Here is a 21746-nt window from a genome sequence, read left to right on the forward strand (position 1 = left end):
TCAGATTCATCATCAGGCCTGCATTTCAGCTAAGAGTTCTTGACAATGGAATGGGTTAGGAACAGGGACAGGTGGCTACAGATGCCATGTGACCACAGGGAGGTTGTGGCAGGCAGAAGAGCCAAGGTGAGGGTTGGAAAAATGGAAGACAAAACCATTCTTCTGGTTTTTTTGTCCAAAGACAATACATTCACTCTAACTCCAAAAGAGTGAATAAGCTTTTTTTGTTGTTTTTTTTTTTTTTGCAGGAGGGGGTATGGGAAATTGCTTATCTGTTTTCAATAAAGAAATCTGTCTAAAGAGTCAAAAGATGAATCTGCAGACCATTACTTTCAAGCTAATGCCATTCTGCAGACAGAAGTAGGCGAAAACAAAAGAAGTCCTTGGAAGGTCAAATTTACATTGGAATAAAATACTGAAGAGGGGTAATTAAAAGCCAAAGAGGCTTTAGCTTTTATGCAGTGCCTATGAAATCATGAGCAAGAACTAGCAAAGTGTACTTGACTGAATATGCATTCTTGTGCTCTGAGCTCTCTGAAGAGGGAGATGAGATGATTCTTTGGATGTTGATCAAAATTCCCTGTTTCCCTCTAGGTAACTGAAAGCTGGAAACAATGGCAGGAACCCTGCGCCACCTTGTGGGCAGACAGGTGGCTTCAGACTTCATGAGAAGAGGCTTCTATGTGCACATGTGAATGTGTACATGCACATACACACACACACACACACACACACACACATCTGCACTTGCACTTATACACATTCGTGCACATGCACATACACACATACTTGTATATGTACATATGCTCTCTCTCCCTCTTCCCTCCCTCCCTCTCCTCTTCCCTTGCCCTCTCTCTCTCTCTCTCTCTCTCTCTCTCTCTCTCTCTCTCTCTCTCTCTCTCTCTCTCTCTCTCTCTCTCTCTCTCTCTCTCTCTCTCTCTCTCTCTTCTCTCTCTCTCTCTCTCTCTCTCTCTCTCTCTCTCTCTCTCTCTCTCTCTCTCTCTCTCTCTTGCCCTCTCCTTCTCCCTCTCCCTCTCCCTCCCTCCCTCTATCACTTTCCAAGAGAGAACTTGAGAATAAAACTCTAAAACTCTAAGCTAAGCTGACAACCGCATAAGTACCATCAATTAAAGATATTCTCTGATAAGTTCCACAATCGATGAGTACAGAAATGTGAAAGGTTGAGAAAAGGTGCCATCCTAACTCATTATAATATGTGATAGCTATTGAATATGTATTCTGTCAGGTTGGCACAGGTCTGCGCAAACCCCACACGCTTACCATACACATCCTCAAAATAGCTCCAGAAAACCACAGTAGTATCTTCTTATTATGTACAGAGGAAGACATTAGAATAGAGATGTTTAGTTACTTTCCCAAAGTTACAGAGCTGGTAGATGTCACAGTTGAAAAGCAAGCACAGCTTGGGCTCTTAGGCTGTGTGCTAGATGTTGTATCTGATAATTGTAAGATGGTATGTCTGTAAGAAGTGAGGGGACAAAAGATTTGCAAAGCATGTTCATAAAACATAACACTCTGATCTCAGGGTTCTTCCCTAAGCAGAGAAACAACACTCTGAATCTCCTGTGAGACTGTGTAAAAAAAAGAAGTGCTTGACAATCGCTTTCATAATAAAGTGGAATTAGAGAATGTAGAGCTAAAGAGACATAATCTCTTGTGATCGTGACTGTAATCATTAATTTTATATGTCCACATCACTCCATAGGACCTAGATATTTGGTCAAACATTATTCTGTAAGGAGATCTTTGGTTGAGATTAACATTTGAAATTGTCCTCCCTGGTATAGTGGGACCTCATCCAATCAGTCAATTGTTCTGAGAAGAAAAAAAAAAGGCAGGGCCTCTCTTGGGCCAGAGAACTCCTGTCTGACCACCTGAAGCTGGGGCTTCATTTTTCCTGCTTTCATGCTCCAGAGGAAACATGGATTCTTGAGTCTCCAGCTTATTCACCACAGAACTCAGGAGTTCCCTGTCTCCATCGCTATGGAACCATGCTTATAGGAATCCCTTCCTCCTACCCACCTGTTTCTCTAGGAAACTCAGACTAATACACAGTCACCAGGTCATGTCACGGCCAGCAGCAGCAGCAACAACCACAACAGCTCTGTGGCTGTCCTCAGCAGTAGTGTTGTCCTCTTCACTACTGCTCCCTGAGCACCTCCTTATATCAAGTACTATATTCAGGACCTTTTACCAACTTGTGTTGATAAAACTTTCATTTTATAGATGATTAAACTGAGGCCTGGTGGACTAGGGAGTCTTACGAATAGTCAAAGATACAACTGAGAATGTGGCCATTTGAAACTGAAGCTTACATCAATTCCCTCTATGTAGCAACTTGCATCTCTCACTAGATGGAAGACCAATCAACAACAAACATTTGAAAGCACAATGTTAGGTATTCCATCTCCAGACACCTTCACTTGAATTTTCTCCAAAAAATTCTTCATTATTCCTCTGAAAACCATTGCTTTCTCTCTTTTCCAAAGTAACCTGTGTCACTTCTGATGGCACTTAATCAGATCTTGTTCTTCGTCTTTCATCTAATCAGCTATTATTCCTACATCCGTTTGATCATTCAGCAGCTAATAGGCTATTTTGTAGAACTTCTGATAGATAAAAGATAGGAAAAAGTACAGCTTACCTTATAAGCCCTGATTCAGCTGACCTGGGCATCATTCACCTGCAGTGAATTTGGACAAGGCATATTCTCCAGACTTCTCTTTTTATGGGAGCAAGATTAGAGTGTCAGGCACTAGAAGGACAAGAATGAGCACAAAGCTGGGTACCAATGGCTCATGCCTATATCCCTGACTACTCAGAAAGCTGAAATCTGAGGATGATGGTTCAAAGCCAGCCTGGAGAAGAAAAGTTCATGAAATTCTTATCTAAAATGAGCCACTGAGGAGCCCAAAATGTAACTACATTTCAGCTGGTAGAATGTCAGCCTTGAGAAGAAAAACTAATGGACAGTATTCAGGTCCTGAATTCAAGCCCTGGTACTGGCACAAAGGTTTAAAAAGAAAAGAAAAATGAACAAGCAAAAGATTGCTGCAGCCTGCACAAGAATACACAGGAAGATTTAGTTGGCAAGAACAAGACAGGGGAAAGGTCAACATCACATACACCCAGTGTTGCTTTCAAAGGAAAAACTAGACAGGATGCAATTCAGAAACTTAATTTCTCTATTCAGGTACACACCATCATCATCTCAAGAAAATGTGACACCAAAAGCACTGTTTACTTTGAATCAGTAAAAAGATTCTTATGCAGAAAGAAATGTAAAACCCTCCCAAGATATATCTAAGCAATCTGTGTCTCTCCCACCTCTGAGCTCCAGTGTTTTAATCAGACTTTTAGAGCAGTGTCAGGACACGTGGCCCCCTGGATATAATTCTTTGCAGAGATAAGCTGAGATAAGTAGAAAACTTGCAGGAAATAGCTAGATAAATAAAAATAGAGTGCAGCCTATCTTCCAAGAAGCACACTCTCCCCCCCGCCAACCATTTGCAGGAAGAGCTAGAGAAGTAGGTTGCTATGCCATTACAAGTCATTTTCTCATCTGAGCTACGCCACCCTGTGCTCCTTTTTCATCCCAACTGCTGCATTTCTAGAGTATTATACTGCCATTTTTCTCCTCCCTGTCTAACACCAATCGCACTTCTGGGCTGTTGTCCCCACTGTTGATGATGTTAATCTCCATGGGAACCAATGTGACTCAGAGGGTCAATGTGTGCTTGGCAAGTCCTGTTACAATCATTGCCAGCATGTTACCAGCAATGGCAGCATAATCCTCAGTGATCTCATTTTTGTCTTCTGAGTTTTGCCGGTGAGCCATGTAGCTTAAAGGCAGTAGCCTCAAAGGAAATACAAGCTTAGCACTTTGGAGAAAATGCTTCCACACAGCTGCCATCTAGGCAAGCTACGTTCCTGTATTTCCCATTTCAGAATTCATCGAGGTTTTCTTGGACTTTTCTCCGTATCTGTTACCTTGATTTGTAGTCATACACTCTATTAAAGACCATGCATACTATTTAAAGGGGACCATAATGGTATTGGAAATAATGGCTCTTTTTTTCCTCCATACATTTTTATTGTAATTAATAGAAGGATTATATTATATTCGCCAGATAGAAGGTGCATTACTTCACATACATTGATACCCTTTCTCATGTCTTGGTCCCCATTTCCCTCCCTCCACCCCCACCCCTCATCTTGTTTTCCCCCTTCCCTATCCTATTTCAAATAACCAAATATGCATATATACAATATATCAGATAACAAGGTGAAATACTCTTTTTTTGCATTAAAGCATTTTTGCCTTTCTGTTGTGGGAATTGTATTTTATTTTACTTGGTCATACAGCTTCTACACAGTGGCTTTCTACAGATAACTCCAACAAAGCAAACCTGTTTGATTTGTTGAAAGGTATCTCTCAAAGTCTGAATGCCAAAACAGGAGCTAGTGATTATCGTCATACCCACACTGCTTCAAAATTCTGTTTAGCTTCTTTGTAACAAGTATGAAACAGGAGTTCTTCTCCTCTATCCAGTGCACTACATGATGGTGAACCACTCAATGTTTCTAAAATGTCCTTTCATTTATATATATATATACATATATATATATATATGGTGTGTGTGTGTAAGTGTGTGTGTTGGTACTAGAATTTGGACTCAGGGCCTGGCCTAGACATTGTCCCTTAGATTTTTTTTTTTTTACAAAAGCTAGCACTCTACAATTTGAGCCACTGCTCTATTTCTGGTTGTTAATTTAAGATAAAAGTCTTTAGGGTATCAATGTATGTGAATTAATGTATCTTCTATCTGGCAAATATAATGTAACTCTTCTATTAATTACAATAAAAATATATGAAAAAAAACTTTGAAAAAGAAGAGAAATTCAAAAACTAGAGACTTTGAAAATAAAAAAAAGATAAAAGTCTTACAGAGCAGAATATCAGTGGTTCATGCCTATCGTCTTAGCTAATCAGAAGGTTGCAATCTGAGGATAGCAATGTAAAGCCAGCCTAGACAGAAAAGTTGTGAGACTCTTACCTCCAATTAATCATGAAGAAGTCAGAAGTGGGATTGTAGCTTATGTGGTAGAGTTCTAGTCTTGAGCAATAAAAAGCCTAGGGATGGAAGCTAGGCACACACACAAATACACACACACACACACACACACACACACACACACACACACACGTGCACAAAGTTTCAAAGACTTCTGTGGCCAGGCTGGCTTTGAAATGTGATCTTCAGATCTCAGCCCCTTGAAAAGCTAGGATTACAGGAATTAGCCACAGGCACCCTACTTTTATCCATAAATATTATTATTCTCCTATCTGGGAAAATGAAAACTACTCTCCCTTCTAGTTTTTCTTTTTTTTCCGTTTTATCTCCACCAAGACTGTCCAATACCCAAGCCATGCTGCTCTGAAATTCAGACTTGTTGCATGGTTTTGTGTGTGTGTCTGCCTCTCTCTCTCAGAGTTTCTTGAAGACAGAAGTCAGATCTCACTTTTCTTTGTGACATGAACGTCCGGTGTTTGATGATATACCTTCAAAAACACCTTCAAATATTCCACACTAGCTTTTATACCATCTTTGGTCATGCTAGTCCAGGCTCAACACTTCTGATTCCTTTGAATGTTTCTTAAATCAGTAGGCAGAGAGTGGTCTCTTCTTGTCTCCCCCATCTAACTGGAGCTGGAATGGGGTAAAAGAAAGCAGCTTGGATCCTACACTGTGGCTGTGACAAAACTATACTTTCAAATACAATGTTGAGTAGTGAGGGCAACAAAGTAGTTCAGAAAGTCTGTAAAAGATTCGCTAGGTCTCTCAAGCAGCCTTGAAATTCAACAATAAATGAGGATTTTACAACAGCAAGATCCTGTAGACATCATCTCAGCCAATTTGTGCCAAGGTGGATGTGAGACCAAAGAAATTAGAGCAAATTGCTCAAGATTGAAGAGCCTGTTACTGGCAGAGCTAAATGGAGAATACTGTCATCTTTTTCCTTTACCACATACCACGCAAACTCAAAGAAAATAGCATGTGCTCTATATGCTCCTGAATAACTACTGGTTATTTCAAACACGGAAAGTTCATGCTTAAATCTTGGGTCCTAAACTGTAGCACTCTCTCATTCCTGGTAGCAGTTATATACTACTAAATACACCAACAGGTTGAAAGTGAACTTTAAAATTTTTGAGGGGATAGGGGGAGAAAAATAGGAAGCAGTAACAATGTTCAAGAAGTAATGTACTCATTGCCTTATGAATGTAACTGTAACCTCTCTATACACCACCTTGACAATAAAATAAAATTTTAAAAATATGTTAGCAAAAAATAAAATAAATACTCCAACAGTTTTTGTTGTTGTTGTTAAGCCTCAAAACCACCATCCCTGACAAGTATGGGCTTGATCGCCAAAGAAAACAGAGATGCCAATATAAAGTCTTTAGAAGTTGGTTGGGTCTTTTTTTAACCTTTGCTTATCAAATACTATCAATAAAGCACAGTACCTGACACGTAGGAGCCATTGAAACAATATTTGATAACTGATTAAAATTTTTAATTATTCATTAATGTGTTATTCATGGCAAAGTTTCAAATCCAGGTTAAATCCTTCTACCACTTGGCATAGTTCCTACTTCTAGCACACAAGCCCAGTAATCAACTGATTTATGTTCAGGTAACTTAAAATACTAAACATTTATCTACACTATATAATTGGGAACTCAAATATACTAAACGTAGGCATACAGACTAGTTCAATTTGCAAGTGGATGGTATTCTGAACAGTCATAGGTCAATTAGACACTCACATTTCTCAAGAAGAAGAAAGAGGAGAGGCTGCATAAGGAAGAGAAACAAGAAAGAAAAAAATGCTAAGCTCTTGCTTAGCATGCACAAGGCCCTGGCTTTGGTCTCTAGCATTACAGAAGGTAAATGGGGAGGAAAAATGAAATGAAGGAAAGGACACAGGAGGAAAGAAGGAAAGAGAAAGAGAAGCAATGGAGGAAGGAAGGAAGGGAGGGAGGGAGGGAGGGAGGGAGGGAGGGAGGGAGGGAGGGAGGGAGGGAGGGAGGGAAGAGGAGAGAACTACTCTATGACATAAAGTCCCTTTTGTCTTGATGAAGCACATTGTAAAGAACATGATATGGAGGAAGAAACGAACCTGTTATAATTTTTGTCACTGCCAGTTATAACATCTGTGATCTTGAGTTGATACATAAGCTTAGGTAATAAAATACCAATTATGGAATTATGAGGGAAGAGAAGAGAGAGTCCTATTCAAGAATTTAGGGAACCAGGAACCCAAAGCCACTTGTCAAATGAGAGAGAAATAAGCTCCATGCTCAGTGTTTGAAAGTAAGCACTCATAGCCCTGATCAATGTACCAACCTGATAAAGTCACTTTACCGATCTGCAATAAAAACTTTCTCATCCAGTGCAACAGAAAAATAAGTATCAGTGTTGATTCATGCAGAAAACTGTATAACTACAGATATTTGATTGAAACATCAAACACAGGTGTACACCCACATGTCAGTCTCTGAGATAAAACCCTGTGGCAACTGCCTAAACTTCCTCAAAGGTCCTTCTGCGTCACACATTCATAGAATGCCTGCTTCACAATCAGTGGTTTCATTTGAACATGCAAAACATTGTGACACTTGAAAAGCAATCCGACTGCAAAGCTTTCTCAATTTTTGTAATTTTAATTAGATCCAGCCTTTCCAAAATGTACCATTATTTTTCAAAGAAATAACTCTCCTTCCATAGTCATAATTTATTCATTAAATGTGCATTAGAATCATTTTGCAAAACTATAAGTACAACAGGCAGAAACAGCTTGGGGAATAAACACAACTGATTCTTGGTAAGCACACAGCTTGACTGAAAGTTTGACTGAAAGTGGCAGGATTTAGGTGAACTGTAGTTATCTACTAACAGGAAATATTCCGTGAATATCCCATACAGAGGAAATGGAGAATCCCAGTTCATTTGGTAAATCACTTGAAAAGAGTCCCTACTTTATTTGTTTCAATAGTCATTATAAATTTTATAAGACAGTGTTAAGTCCTCTCTCCCCTGACTACCTTGGGATAAAATCAGTCTCCCTCTATCATTTTATTTTATTTGCTAGTCCTGGGACTTTAATGCTGGGTCTGAGTACTGGCCTTGGGCTTTTTCATCGCTGGAACTCTACCAACTTGAGCCGCAGCACTACTTCCAGCTTTTTCTATGTATGTGGTACTGAGGGATTGAACCTGGGCCTTTGTGCATATTAGGCAAGCACTCTACCACTAGGCCAAACTCCCAGCCCCCTGCATCATTTTCGAAGACCTCCTAAAACAACTTACCATGAACTGGGTCTCTTCAAATAACACACATTCTTTTTCCTCATCATTTAGAAACCGCAAGTCCAAAATCTAGGTGACAGCAGGTCTCTGACTCTTTCAAAGGCCCTTTCTCACCTCTTCTTCTGCTGAGCTCCCATTGGTTGCATGTACAAAGAGCCTATCTCCAAGTAAGTTGGACTCCAGGAAGACTTGAATCTCAGCACAGACTAGCTGAGTGATCTCACATGTTGACAAGCCTGTGCCTCAAACCTGACTTTTCCTTTCCTACACAATCCATTCCCTATTCATTGACCTGGTAAATTCTGATATCTTGACTGCAACTCTCAACTCTGTTAGTTTCCTTCCCTGGCTACTCTCTCGGAGCCAGTTATTGCTTCCTTAATACAATTCCCTACACTGGCATTGTTAATTTCGTTTATCTACTTCTGCCATTAAACCCACTCTTTCAACAATGAGTAGCTGCCTTGTGCTGGACAACAGGGACACAGAAGTCACTAGAACAGGAAGATGGAATGTATCAGGTCTTCACAAGGGAAGAAGAAAACACTTGTTTTTAATTTGCAGAGCATAGCAAACTACCAAACACACAGTAGACATACAATTAACAACTGTGGACTGAATTCATAAGTAAAACAATGCCAGAGAAAAGAGAAAACAATGGGTAGGGTGGGATGGCTGGAGGTTTGTAGGTACAGGCATTTGCCTACGATGAGAACTTCCAGCTAGCTCAAGACTTGATAAGAAAGTGCATTGCCTCTCTTTCATTGAAAGTACTCAAGCAGAAATCCAGGGATGGCAGAATAGAGCATATGGACTCAAAGGTACTTCCCAGGTTAAGACTTCTTTCCTTCTCTGACAGATTAAATGGCAAAACAGTTGACATTTGTTTTGCCCTTTTCAAATCCAGATTCAAAAAGTTGTGTGAAGTAGTTACAGCATGGTCCACGTGGTGCTGAAGTACTCATTCTGCACAAAGCACGGCAAACAGTAAAACAGCAACTGGCTGATCACCAAAGGATCCATCTTCTCTGTGTTCATGGTGCAAAGCTAATGACATTGGCCATTGGCCCTTGCTTGAAGGGAGGGGAGAGCCATGTGACAATTCTGAACAATGGAATACAGGTGGCATATATTCATGTTATTCATACCACTTTCAGTTTTGGCTCATGAAAATCTTCAGCAGATAGCCCTCTCCTTTCTCCTTCTAGCACATTCGCATGAAGGTGACCTCCAACACACACATTCTCATAGGGGCAGTACAGCTCCCAGGAAGAGAAAATTGCTGTTTAGAGGAACAAAAAGATTCTTAGTGATTACCGTGGCTTCTGGCCTTCCAAAGCTGATCAAATCTTCTTTCTTGGTACTTAATGCCACTCATTAGAGAGAAGTTACATTTAACTAAATTAATTAATTTAAATTAATTGGGTTTGATTAATTAATTTTCACCTTAGGGGGGCAATTATGACAAAATATTTAAGAAGTACTACTCTAAAACAACCCTGAAAGCTACATATTGCAGACAGTAGAGCATCCATCAGGCTAATGACAGACTGAAGGAGAATGACTAAGGAGAGACACCTTGATCACTACTAAATACCATAAATGAAGATCTAATTTCTATTGTGTCTGAAACATTATGTGTCTGAAAGCCTAACCAACATAGCAGTTATCTGCCCTAAGTGATGCATCTATTTCCGTACCCATTTTACACATGAGGAATACAGAACTGAAAGAGCCTAAGTCCAAGGTCAAGACTGCTGGAAGATGAAAGAGGAGAGAAGGGAAATTTCTCTGACTTGAACATCTGATTCGATGATCTGTTTCTTCCCCAGCTGCCAGAAGCTACATGTTTCTGCTCTAGCGAGACCATTTCCAGCCTGATTAAATACAGACTATAATCTTAGTTTAGGGATTAAAATAACACTAACTTTAGTGATACTCTATCATGCATTCAAAGTGGGTAAGTGCTTTCTGAAATCCTAACTTCAATTCAGCCTTGCATAAGTTGAGCTACACTTGTGGTGGTCAAATGCTCACATTAATGAAGAGTGAAAGGTAAAATGCAGGAATAAATATTTCTTTTGATAGACACAGATGCAGTTGCATCCGGTCTGGATGAAACCTATATTTAAAAAGAAAGCCTTCAAGTATAAATGAGCAATTGTCAAAGAACTGTAGAATTTTGAAAACATCAATGTTCTTCCTGCTGAAAATACAAAGTCAGGTTGAGGCTTTCATGAGGGGATCTTATCAGAAATTGTTTCCTTACATTTGCCTTTTTAAACATCTGGATAAACCGGGTGCAATGGCTCATGTCTGTAATCCTAGCTACTCAGGAGGCTTAGATCTGACGATCAAGGTTCAAAGCCAGCCCGGGCACAAAAGAACCTGAGACTTTTCTATCCATTTAACCTCTAGAAAATGGCAAGTGGGGCTTGTCTCAAGGATAGGATGGTAGCCTTGAGCTGAAGAGCTCAAGGACAGTGCCCAGGCTAAGTTCAAGCCCCATGACGCACAAAAAAAAATCCGGATAAATAAGATCACACTCCACACAATGGCATGCCTTGTCTTTAATTTGTAAATCTGTGGTTCTCCCATAAAAATTGAACAGGATATATGCATTCTGAACCTATTCAACTTGCATTGTCTCCCCCAAAATTATTGCCATAGAAGTCCCATGAAGTTTGTTGTTTGGTTCGTTTGCTTTGTCATTGTTCTTTGTGGAGGCACATGTATCTTAAAAGTAGCACAGGTCTTAGATCAATTTTAAAAGGATTTTTAAAAAATGATGCTTGGGAGAATAATAGTCCCAATCTTCTAATGTCTCTCTACACATTTCTTTGTCAGCCCAGTTCTGATGGTCTTTGGCTGTACAATTGAACAGTGCTCTCCAAAGAATTTCCTTCTTGTTCTTTTCTTTTTCCTTTTTATTTTTTTGCTTCATTTTATTCTGTTGCCACTCACATAAGTTAATTGACTGTTCTGGGACTTAAATGCATCCAAGTTGAACCTAAAATACAGTAAATGTATAGTGGGTTGAACCATCAAATGCTAGACAGAGATGACATGCTGCTTTAGATGAAAATTGAGGGAGAAATTATTGCTGGTCTTTCATTCTTGTATTATATTTTAAAAGGTGCTCCAACTTTGGAACACATCTCCAGATGCAAAATTAACACTACAGAGAATCACCAGGCTCACAGTTTTTATATTTAATGTCAATTCTTCTCTATACTGTGAGTAGCCCTACCTTTGAGCATTTGGGAGATAAAGCTTGGCGTTAAATTTTCCAATTATTACCTGTCTGGTACAGTTGCAACAAGGCCATATCAAGTATTCGAGTTTTACTTGGGAAACGTAATTACAGTTTGAAAAATAGTCGAAACTGCATTCCTATCACATCCCTAGTGGCAGTTTATATGCTAAAAAGAAAAACGCTTAGGGCCTAATTCATAAGAGCTTTATGCTTCATTTACATTTTTCTGTGCCGTTTGCTTGGAAAAGAGCATAATGCATGTTTTTCAAGTAAAATATGCCATTTTGGGATTCATTCAACTTGCTTTTCATTGTTCTCATTGAGGGCCGACTGCTCTATTCTACTATTCTAAAGGGCACCAGTTAATAGGGTGGGTGGAAAGACCTTAATATTAACTAGAAGAAATGCCTAAAACCATTGTAAAGATTATTTAGGAAATGTACAGCAATCTCTAGCAGTCAGGCCTTGGAAAGCCTATTGTGTGTTTACTATGCAGTGTGTTTCCCAAGCCCTTTGTATTGAATATTGAACAAATTACAAGCCAATAAGGAAATTTTCAGGAGCTGCTCTGTGTGCAAAATAAGATTCTGACCAATTCCCAACCAATCCATGCTCTTTCACTTGGCTCGGCACTTCTCCAAACATTGTGTACAGACTAGCAAGTATCAAATTCAACACAGATTCTAGGTATATAAAAAAATAATAATGATAATAAAAAGGCTCCTCTACTACCTGAGTACAAGTTTTGATGTTGAGATGGCTGGATGTGAATTTCACAAGCTCCTTGGGTAATTCTGATCCATACCTCATAAAGGGGAACAGGTGACCGAACACCCCATGGGCACATTTTAGAGCAAGGAAGTCAGGAGTGGGCCACGTGCTCTCCTTTAGTAAGCAGAGATCTTTTATGCTAAATTTCCTCACTGGTGTCAGGTCAATTGCAGAGGCAGCCAAAATCACATTTTTGAGAGGTGGCAATTTGATCCCAGGCACAAAGTCATAACCCAAGAGAGTTCCATGATGCCATTTACTCTCTCTGTCCTCCTCCGAACCCCTCTGACTGCTCCCCATGATTGCAGGAAGAAAAGGCTGTGACCACGAAGCATTTCTCACAGTGTTCACTGACGCCCTGAAAAATGAAGCTTGCCAAGAACTGGCTAGTTATGTATTCTACACACTATCAAAACTGCCAGGCCAATTTCCTTCCCCTGAGGAATTCACTGAATACACTGATGTTTTGGCATTATGAGACGACCACTGTAGCTGATCTCAGGAAGACCGGGAGTCCAGCATAATTGTTCTGAAAAGGAGTCGTCTATCATTGCATGGCAGTACATCTCATAGGATAAGGCCACAGGCCTCAACTTGTTTGGCTAAGTCTACTCTTAGTTAAAGCATCAAAGGTAAAACTTCTTTATTGTATGATAAATAAAAGAAAAGAAACAAAAGAAAGAGCTTTGCAGAAGTAATATATGTCACTCCTAGAGCAAAGTATTTCACTGCTGGTATCAACTCAGCACAGTCCATCCCAGCTGCTGAATGAAGGGAAGGTATTTTTCTAATGGTAAACAGTTGTTACCCTGTACCACTGTGGCACACTCAAAGAGTTACCTGGATATCCAGTCATTTTTGTTAAATATGAATAATCCTTTCTTCTTGCCCCACTGGGATACGAAAACTGTTACTATAACACACTCAATCCTGATTTACCTAACAGAATGAAACATCACACTTCAATGTATCTGTATACAATAAATCAATCTCAGCCAACAGAACACTCAAGACCAATGCCTGCAGAAAAGTCAGGATAACCAATAGTTCCTCACTAAAGAGCCTCATCTCTCTGTGTTCTGGTATTCTATCAGTCTCCAGGTAACACTGACATATTTTGGAACATTCTCTGGGACTGAGAAGGTTGTGGTTTAAGTTCAGAAGGTATTGTTTTGAGGTGCAAATGAGATAATATGTGTCAGAGTGTTCTGTTTACCACATAGAGCTGTGTAAGTAGGAATTAGGCTTGACAAAGAGCCCATTTCAATTGTTCTTGAGCTCACATGGATTTTTTAAGTAAACACTCCATTCTCTTTGCTTGTTGCTAAAGGGCTTTTGTCTTTATGTTTTAAAGAGTGTGAAATTTGTTGGATAAAAGGGATCCACATCTTCAAAAATAAAAATACATCTCTTAATTTGGTATATTACCATCTACAGTTCTACTGATCCTCCTTCTTACTCAAGATGTATTTATTAATACTGCACAAATGGCCATGAGAGACAGTTTAAAAAATTACTGTGACTCCCAATTTCATCCCCTCTGCAGTATAGTTAACATGCTATTTTGTCTCATGTTTCCACTAAGAAATACTATGAATAAAGCACTGTTATGTACCATCTTTGAGAAACAGTACTGGTAACAGTGGAGTTTGGAATGGTATCTTTAAAATTCGATTATCCGTTCTTTGAATAAAGTTGTTTTTCTTCTAGGAAGCAGTACAGATTAATTAAGCAATGATATGTGGATAAGGAAAGGTTAACAAAAAATATTAAAATCCTTAACTCACAATTACACACTTTCCTGAAAGAGATGGGAGGGGAGAGGGGGGAGTGCTTATTTTAGGATTTTCTGGGAGAGAAAAACCATTACACTGTTTTCTTCTATGTCATTTTCCCCTAAAGGGATGCTGCTTCCTGAGCTTAATAAGGATCCTATTTCTTCTCAGCCCTTACAGTCTATTAATTACTGTGGCGGGTGCTTAGAGACACAGAAGCAGTCATTTATAAGATGATAGGAGCCCTCCTCATTCTGAGATGTGGGTTTTTAGCCATCTAAAATTACCCAAATGAAACAGATGTTGCGAATGCGAGTCCTTATTCGAATGTTTTCTTTTCATTACCCAGCAGAAAGCTGTGCTCTGCACGCTTCAATCACATTCAGAGCTGGCCTAGGAATCTTGGTCTGCTTCTGCCTGCCACCTGTGCCTTCCCGCAGGACCAGTGGATACCCAAGCAGTTCTGGCTTGAGTCACTGGCACAACACAAAAAGCCAAAGCAGAAAGCAGTCCACCAAATGCCAAGATTGGAACCACAAGGTAGACTTAGACAATGGACCTCGCTACACCTTGTTCAGAGTCAATTCCCAGACCCACTTATGCAGCCCTAGGCAAATGATGCACAAAGCTGCTGAAGAAAGAAATAGAAGACATTGTCCTCTTGAAGCATGCTGGAAGTACTGTAGGGCTGATTTTTCAATAGTGAAACCTTCTTTGGTTTATGATGGAGTAGATCTCTTTGTAACACACACACAGAGAGAGATAGAGATAGAGATGAGAGAGAGAGAGAGAGAGAGAGAGAGAGAGAGAGAGAGAGAGAGAGAGAGAAGTAAAACAAAGCGAACCATGTAGTGACATATCGTGATAACTGGTAAATACCACATCTGTATTGCTTTCTCTATTCCCCTGGTGCCTAAATGTCATTCTCCAGGATTAGAACTCACTCAATAAATACTAAATGGTTAGGAGGGGGCAAGCATGACTCTGGTTACTGAGGAAACCATAATGAGCTAGACAACATCCCAGATCCCCTGGAGCAAACACTCTTGTGACAGACAGACAGACAATAGAAAACCTAGATCTACAGGCTAAGTGTGGCTACATACATGCTTAGGAGAAAATAAAACAGGAGCATGAAAGAAAAATGGAAAAGGCATTGGTTTTTCATGTGGATAATTGGGAGAAGCTGCACTAAAGAGATGATCTGAAAGAGACAAAGAGATATGTGAAACTGAGGAGCTGAGCCACAGGAAAATCTAAGGGGAGAGCTGGGGGAAGACTTTCTGGTGGAGATGGGTAGAGTGTGCTCAAGGCACAGCCAGAGTAACCAAGAGTCTGACACTGAAGAAGGAAGAGGAGGGTTCTGGGCCAGGAAGTCAGGAAGGCCCAGGAAGTCTGGCAAGCCACACGGAAGACTTGGAATCTAGAAAAAGGAGTAGAAGGTTAGAAAAGATGAACTGAAAATTTGATTTGTTTTAGAACACTCTAAGAATATATATATATGGAACCATTGAGAACAAAGACTAATTGGGAACGGCGAAGTTCAAATGCTATATTAAACAGTGTGTAAAGCATGCACCTTGTTAACCATCTTACCAGACTTCCAGTGCTGTCTGTATCTCCCTTTCTCTAGGTTGCCACCTGTCAGAATTTGAAGCCAGAACATTCTCAGCAGTGACCCTATGCACAATCTGACATGCTCATGTCAGATTACATGGGAAGTCCCATGTCTCAGGCAATGGAGAGCCGCTGTAGTTAATGACTACCAAAAAACACAGTGCTGAGACCAAGGCCTTCTACAGAGACACAAAATTACACACCGACAGCAATTCTCATCATATGAAATCAGGGGAGGTTTGATCTGGATAATTGCTCATCCAATAAAAATATGTCTCACCTCATAGTCTCACTAATTCAGTGCATGAAGAGATTTCTTAATAGCTCTTCACTTTGAATCATTTCCTTAAGATAATTAATTGAATTGGAGTAACACACTGGGTATAAATGGGGTCAACCATTTTGTATGGAAAGTGTCACAAGGTACAATAGACTTCACTAAGTGTTAAAATGTGTGGTTTCTGGCTCACCTGTTTCAGCTCACTTTAGGTCACTGAGGAAAAAGATACAAAATCCCAATTTTGATACATGCATATACATATATTTATATATATATACACACACATATAGATAGATCGATATACATATCATTAAAGACCAATCTTCAATATTAAAGAGCAATTATTGCCCAGACAACCCTATCACTGTTAAGTCCACAATTAAGATATGTACAATTAAGAACAATAATTACTTTTTGCATAGAATTTACCTTCTTGCTCCTATTCTTCCATTAACATTAAGCTTAAGCTGAGTGTTGTAGCCCATGCCTGCAATTCTCACTGCATAGGAAGCAAAGATTGACTTTGAATGTCAATCCTAGACAAAACATTAACAAGAGCCTATCTTGCTGTAGTACACACCTGTAATCACAGCTATGCAGGTGGCACAGGTTAGAGAACCACAGTCTGAAGCTAGCCTGGTGGCAAGTTGACAAGAAGCATGAGACCCTATCTTTAAAAACGACTAAAATGATTGAGAGAGTGCTTCAAGTGGCAGAGTAGCTGAATGGCAGGCCTAAAGCCCTAAGTTCAAAACCCAGTACCAGGTGGAGGAAAACACCACTTACATTCAGTTTGAATTTTTCTTGAATATGTACCGTAACAGTAACAAGACTATATACTGGTAGCACTCCTGTAGAAACTGGAGGGTGATCTTGTTTTTCCCACTTGTCCCAGTGAAATCACACACAATGATGAATTTCCAGGTAGGTGGACTGGGAGCTGGTCATGTGAGATGGACCGTAAGGGCTGCCAGCTGTCCATCTCCACATCCCTGAAGAAGAAAGAAAAGAATGGGCTCTGATTTCTTTACAAAGGCTAGCGATGTCAGAGAAGCAGTGGAGCTTTGTTTTGTTCTGTCACAGTTTCACGTGGAGTGGACGCCCACTGGAACTCATCATGTCTTTGTCTGAGCCCTAGGTACAATGCATAAATCTCACTCTCTCACACTGCTATGAAACTAAGAGCCCAGCTAAACAAATATGTATCTTATGAACAGCTACTTGGTGTGATGTCTGTAAAAGCATCCTCATTGTTTTTCTTACAGGTATTTTAGCATTATTCATTAGACAAGAAAATGTGGCAAGTAATGCAAAAGCCTGTCTTCACAGTGGTGGAAGCGATCTACACCTGCCAGCAACCCCTCGCTCCAAAGAGTGTGCTTAGCAAAGACTGACAGCACAGATCTGGGCAAACAACAATGGCTACAGGGAGAAAAAAAAATAAAAGCAATCCCTGTTCCCATGATTCACTGTTGTCCAGTGAGATTTCAGGCTGATGCCATCTGGGCATGGACAGATGTCCCCTTCTTTTATTCCCTGTGTTCTCTGTTCCTCCTGAGTATGAATCGGGCCTGATGAGTAGATACCAGAGCCATCAGACAGGGAGTATGACCTGCACTGCCTCAACATGTTTCCAGGATGCCTCACGAGTGACAACCCAGATCAGAATCTCCAGAGAAGTGACGCCAGGGAGAGCAGACCTTCACACACAACTCAGAGGAGCCATTTCTTCCTCCTACTTCAGCCCATCCACAATAGACAAAAGAAATCTCAAGTTGTCTGAGGCATTGCTTACCCTTCTTAAAAGGTAAATTTAGGCCAGGTACAGTGGCTCATGCCTATAATCCTAGCTACTCAAGAGGCTGAGATTTGAGGATCATGGTTCAAAGCAAACTTGAGCACTAATGTCCATGAGACTCTTATCTCCAATTAATCACTAAAAAACTGGAAGTGATGCTGTGGCTCTAGGGGTAGGGTGTTAACCTTGAGCTGAAGAGCTAAAGGACAGTGCCTGGGCCCAGAGTTCAAGCCCCATGACCAACAAAAAAAAAAAAGGTAAATTTAGCCCCTCTGTTTCCATATCCTGGAGAACCTTTCATTTAGCCTCATCTATGGCCTTATGTTATATGACTATTATTCTTAACATACTATGTTATTTCTCTCCTCTTTTGTTGCCATTTGATTAATCTCATATTGTTATAGTATCTGACTTGGTTACCTGGCATATTATATATACACCTATATTTGTTTATTTGAAATAGGAAAGGGAAGGGGGAAAACAAGATGATTGGGAGTGGGGGGGGAAATAGGGACAAAAACATGAGAAGGGGTATCAATGTGTGAGAAGTAATGTGCCTACTATCTGGCAAATATAACTGTAACCCTTCTATACATTATAATTTTAAAAAGGAATACATTATGAGGAAACCAAAAGTCTATTGAAAGCTTCAGTAGCCCACTGAGTCAGGAGCATGCAAAACACCTTTTGGTTTACACACAGTCAGAAATGTTGCATTAGGAAAATGATCTGTGATATATATGTGTGTGCAGACTAATACAACCTAATTCATCTTACCTATCATTACTGATGTTTGTAAATGTAGCAAAGGAGTTAGACAGTTGAAAACTAATGAACTAAGGTGCTTTGAAATCAACAGGCTTGTGGGGGAGAGAACATATAGGATTTAACAATTATAATTGGGCTTATTATAATTGTGCTTGATCTCTATTTCTTTGATAAGAAGTTTTGTATTCAGTGCTTTGCCTGGACTGAATCTTTCTATTTTTATTCATTTGAGACCATGTTTCAAAAGCTTTGAATCCTGTTAAGTTTATTTGGGTAATCATCAGCCCTTTTATTATCCCTGATACATTTTATATACAGTAGGCCATCAAAATTGGTTCATTGGTTGTTCTGAGGCCCCCTGGAGCAAAGGAGGCTGGGAAATGAGACACAAGGAGGGTGTACATTAAGCCCACTAGAGCATCCAAGCATGGTACTCCAAAGATCTCCGAGAATCCCTTGGCCTACCGGAAGTCCTACCTACAAACTCCCTAGGAGGAGTTTACTTGTCCCAGGACTTGTTTTAGAGGAATCCCACAGTCCAATGCTTCTTCACATGGGCTCCTGGGAATCTGTGGAGCTGGCTTCTGCTATTGTTCAGCTTTTTATGCTGATTTAACCTTTCCGTGATCTTTAGAAAAAAACGATGCAAGCACATTTGGGTCCAAGGGTGCCCTATTACAACCAAGTGCCCACAAGTGGGACTGACCCAAGAGAGCTGCAGTGGATGTTTAACGAAGTGCATCTCAAACTGGAAGCCCATGTGTGCAGGGAGAGCATGGAAGTTTTCAGGTTGTTGTGGTTTCAAGGTGAAATATCCCCTGTATCCTTGTATATCAGGGGCTTAGCTGTAACTGATGAGCTTTGGGGAAGTGTTTGGGTCTTTAGGGATCTGACCCAATAGGTTAATCCCTGGATGGATTTTAATCTGATGGCATTACTGGACAGACAGCGTTAAAAAGAAGGAGATGGGACCAAATTAGAGGAGGAGGTGGGTGACGAGGGGACATGACCTTGGGACTATATCTTGTCCAGGCCCCTTCCTGTATTCCTCTGCCTTTGTTTCCTACCCACCCACGTGTGATCTTCCCCCACCACATGCTGCTGCTGCTAGGATGCTCTGCCTAAGTACCTGGGGCCAAGACCATGTGGACTGAAACCATGAGCAAAGATCAATCATTTCACTTAATGTTGGTGGGATTTTTTTTTCTTTTGGGGGGAGTACAGTTCTGGGGTTGGAGCCTCATGCTTTGTGTTGACTAGGAAGGCATCTAACCACTAGAACTACACATCCCACTTTTGCTTTAAGTCTTTCCTTAGAAAGGGTTTCACATTTGTCTCTGGAGCCAGCCTTTGCCTGTAATCCTTCTAATTTATGTCTCCGGTGTAGCTGGGGTCAGAAATGAGTCTCTCCACACCCAACTTACGTATTGAGATGAGGTTCTTGCTAACTTTTCCCCAGGCTGGCCTGAAATTGTGATCCTTCCAGTTTCCCCACTCTTGAGTAGCTAAGACTTCAGTGTGAACCACCATGCTGTGCCAGCCTTACAAGTCAAACCTTCTGTCACAGTGACAAGAATGCTAAATAAGACCCAGGGGTCTGCAATTGAGGATGGAACGATAGTAGTTATCTTACTCTTCCAACTTTATATATGACAAATGCATACATTTGTTCAAATTAATTCTCTCAAAACTAATGATTATGTCTCTTGTATTTCATAAAACCCAAGGGAGCATACGAGGGAAGAGGTGATAACTGTTCCAAAAGAAATGCGCTCATTACCTGACTTATGTAACTGTAACCCCTCTGTATGTCACTTATACAATAAAATAAACTCAGAAATAATCATGGATTGATTTGCCTCCTTCTGAGTAACAAGCCAGAGCTAAAGCCTCCACGCTTCCTTCCTGCTTCTCCCTATTATTCCCCTTCCAGTGTGCCCAATCATCTGCATTTACTAGGCCATGACTGGCATGGCCTTGTACATTCTGTGTCTCCGGTGGCTTAGAAGCATGCTGTCTCCCTCCCAAAACAAACTCAGAGGCACCTCAGGCTATCAGAGGATGTCTTAAAGTCCCCGTAACATTACTGGTCATCAGTATTCAGACTGCTGAATGAAAGTCCAGCCAGAGAAAACTCCTTCCGAACGTTGTGAATTTTGTGTGGCCCATTAGAATGAACCAGTTGGGCAGGCGGTGGGGAGAGTTCCTAACATCATCTTCTGGAGGTGGGGGGACATGTAATCCAGCTGAAAACAGGGAGTTGATTTCCCAGATGATCCTTGGATTGATTTAGATGCAGCCATCCCGAAGCTCATACAATTCTGATTAATACCCACTTTATCTCCCTCAGTTGCTCACTTTCCCACAGATGAATTAAATAATGTCTACCTACGACACCCCCCAAGTCCTGCAGGAGTGCAGTCTGATTGCTCAGAAGGAGTCTATTATAGTAAGCATACAGAGGAATCATAATAAATTACCACTTTGAACTGGATCATCCACCCCCAACTGACCCTACTGCAGCCCTCCTGCCTCAATGGACCAATTTAAGAAACACAATGTAAACAGGCAGCTAAGCCCTCCCTCCTCAGAGCTACCTGCGAGTGAAAGCTTTATTTCATTTGGCATGGAGGCAATTAATGTTGAATATCTGTCTGACCTTCAACTCGGCAGGTCCAACCGTCTGACCTTCAACTTGGCAGGTCTGACTGTTCTTTGCTGCCTCTTCTTATTTCTTCCCAGCCCTCTGCCACCTCCCTTTGCATTAGCTGCCACATGTTCCCAATAGTTATTCCTCTTCAACTAAATCAACTCTGAGATGCACAGTTCTCTCTCACTGCTCTCTTGTCTCTGAGTTCCAGAGGCATTCAGAGGGAGTCTAGCTGAAGCTGAGCCGCTTCCAAGAAAGGGAGAGAGAGAATGCAGAGGCTGCATTGTCTTCTAATCACCAGCTCAATCAGGAATTTGGCAGCCTGGAAATGTCATGCATAATATATAGACCAAGCACTTTCAAAGTGGATTATGGGGATTTTACCTTTTTTCTGAGAGAAAGCCAAGCGATTTTTCACAAGTGCAGCTAAATGAAA

The 21746-nt window shown here is 40.6% G+C and overlaps 1 long non-coding RNA gene across 2 annotated transcripts in view; it reads right to left on the reverse strand.

Moving 5' to 3' along the window:
- Window positions 1–9496: 9496 nt before the first annotated feature.
- LOC150055719 (uncharacterized) overlaps window positions 9497–21746 on the reverse strand; it is a 172938-nt gene continuing 160688 nt past the window's right edge. The window contains exons 3-4 of one of the 2 annotated variants that reach the window (XR_016537454.1): window positions 16881–17086; window positions 9497–9677 (exon numbers count right to left, since the gene is read on the reverse strand). This is a non-coding gene — a long non-coding RNA (uncharacterized LOC150055719). Of the gene's footprint in view, window positions 9678–10992; window positions 11406–16880; window positions 17087–21746 lie in introns of those variants that run through there. The other variant, XR_016537455.1, reaches the window with a different exon arrangement.

This window comes from Megascapheus bottae, chromosome 13 (genome assembly GCF_031878675.1).
Source record: "Megascapheus bottae isolate mThoBot1 chromosome 13, mThoBot2.hap1, whole genome shotgun sequence".
NCBI lineage: Eukaryota > Metazoa > Chordata > Mammalia > Rodentia > Geomyidae > Megascapheus > Megascapheus bottae.